The following is a 2,526-nucleotide window of genomic DNA, read 5'->3' as shown; positions in this document are numbered from 1 at the left end:
GGTGAAGTCTAGATGCTGGCAAGTTGTGTAATAGCTAGTTACCAGCCAAGATTTGAAGCAAGACTGTTCGTTCATCGATCAATTGGTTCCATTATTCTGTTAAGCACCCGTACATGTTCCATGGGGATGTTCGGCTTCTCGAGGCTGTGCCTATCTACTGGGAAAACATCTTTCAGCCGGTTGGGTCAGTTCCACATACTAGCAACATGTCACATGTAGATAGTCACATACAATATGGAGGAATCACCAGGTCTCGATGCTTTTATACCGTGTCTCATACAACAGGAGTAATAAATGGTGGTACATTGGTTGTTTTTCGTAAAAAAATATAAATTTCGATGCATGCATGCCTTTATTATTTGACTATAATGTGGTAACGGGTAGAACTGCCCTAGTGGCCGGCAAGTAAGTACGTTTACATACAATGAGAGTCTATTACATTTCTCGCTTCTTCAACTTAACAATGAGCCCATTTTCCATCTCCAGTATAATGGACGGCTTGGGCTGTATCCTCTGCCCTTTCACCAGTTGCACATCGAAGTTCCACACCGTTGTAGCAATGACAGTGTTCATTTGCATAACTGCAATGTCCTTGCCGAGGCACATTCTCGGGCCTGAGTTGAATGCCAAGAATTTGTGAGATGGTACATATCTCAGGTTGTTGCCATCATCCGAGAGCCACCTATGTGGGTTATAGTCGAGGCAGTCTTTACCCCACACAGCCTCCATTCTCCCCATGGAGTGGACAGAAATAAAAATGGTGTCACCGGCATGCACCTCATGGCCACTCGGCATGATGTCATCTACGGCCACCGTCTTGCGCAAGACAGGCGCTGGTGGGTACAGCCTGAGAGTCTCGTACAAGGTGGCTGTCAAATATACTAGAGATTTGGTCTCTTCTGGCTCAAAGATCACTGGGGTACACACTCCTACCGCTACTTTGCGTGATGCAATGGGTGAAAGTTCGTTGCGGATGATTGACACGATGTTAGGGTTTTGGGCAAGGTTGTAGAAGATCCATGTTAGGGTTGTGGCAATTGTGTCCCTCGCAGCGAGCATGTAGCTAATGATCACCGCATGGAGCAAGTCAACATTGGCGTAGTCTGGGTCTTCGAGGAAGGAAGAAATAATATCCACACTCTCTTGTTCCTTGCCATGTCCAAAATGACATGTGGTGATCTTCCTCTTCTCCATCATCTCCCGGACGAGCTCTCGTAGCACCATGCGTGCCGTGTCAAGCTTTCTCTCAGGGCCGATATTTAGCCACCTCATCGACTTCCAACAAGAAGCTGGCATCATGAGCCTAAAAAATCCCACCTCCATCACCATGTCCAGGGCAACCGCTGCGTCCATGGGTGGCATGTCTGGGGATAGGAGCCCTGGATCCACACCGAAGAGAGGCGTAGCAGCCAGGTCAAACATAAGCCTCGACATCAATTCTTGCATGTCGAATGAAGTGTCGGCGATCGCCATGCGGGTGAACAAAGGGAGGAGGTTGTTCTCCACCTTGCCACAGAGGTAGGCCGCCATACTGGCAACGATCCGCGGGCTGCTGAGCATGCTCTTGGCTTTCGCATGTTGTCGGCGGCATGGCTCACCGTCGATGGTGAAGAGGCTGCCACCCATGATGTCGAAGATATCGGCGAATTCCGTGCCCTTGGGGAAGTTGGCATGGTTTGTCGTGAAGATGTGTCGGCGTTCGCAGGGTCACATGTGATGAAGAGGCGCATCCCAGTGCCAGGTGGTCCATGCGCCCTGAAGTTGTGGCCTGATCTTGCGAGGACCAGGGTGAAATAGTCATAGAGGTTGTGGAGGTTGGCCATGAAGGAAGGGAACATGTGCAGTATTGGCCAGTCTGTGGGAAGCACGGCTGGGTTCTTTGATCTACAACTAGCCCTGAGATACAAGCAAACTGGAACAAGTAGAACGAGGAATGTGGAGATGAGCATAATTGACATTGTTATCAGCAGTGTGAGATATGCTACTACTTGAGATTTATTCATCAATTAGCATGGCTGTGGCTCCATATATACACGCCTTCCCTCCATCATAGAAATACTACCTCAGTCCATTGGTACTATACTTGCTAGTATTCTCAGTTAGTGTCAACATAACTCCACTTCATTGGGCTCAAAAGCAGGTGATAGTTGGCAGATTTGGCGATAAGTATGTGAAGTGCAGTACTTGATAACTTTCATTCAAAATTGGATGGCTCCTTACTTAGCTCATCGGGCTATACTTTAGTGTACTTGATCAGTGTCAACATAAGTACATAACTACACTTCATTGGGCTCAAAAGCAGGCGGCAATTGGCAGATTTGGGGATCAACTACACTCTTTGATCCCATCGCCATGTACGCTATTGTCAACATGCAGGGTCATCGTCTTGCGAGGAGGATTCATAGCAGCAGTACCGTACGTGTGGCTGGCTGGCTCAAGTAATATGCAGCACACGTACGTACGGCAGGAGATGGAAGAGATCGACCAGTAATTGTTCAGCACGTACGCGTGTGTATATGCTTTGGA

At 48.2% G+C, this 2,526-nt stretch overlaps 1 pseudogene; it reads right to left on the bottom strand.

The window, feature by feature from the left end:
* Window positions 1-305: 305 nt before the first annotated feature.
* LOC123177123 (noroxomaritidine synthase 1-like) lies at window positions 306-1,972 on the bottom strand (annotated as a pseudogene).
* Between the last annotated feature and the right edge of the window lie 554 nt (window positions 1,973-2,526).

The sequence above is a fragment of the Triticum aestivum genome, unplaced genomic scaffold (assembly GCF_018294505.1).
Source record: "Triticum aestivum cultivar Chinese Spring unplaced genomic scaffold, IWGSC CS RefSeq v2.1 scaffold133332, whole genome shotgun sequence".
NCBI classification, from domain to species: domain Eukaryota; kingdom Viridiplantae; phylum Streptophyta; class Magnoliopsida; order Poales; family Poaceae; genus Triticum; species Triticum aestivum.
The sequence above is the reverse complement of the archived record's forward strand: the minus strand, read 5'-3'. Positions and strand labels throughout refer to the sequence as shown.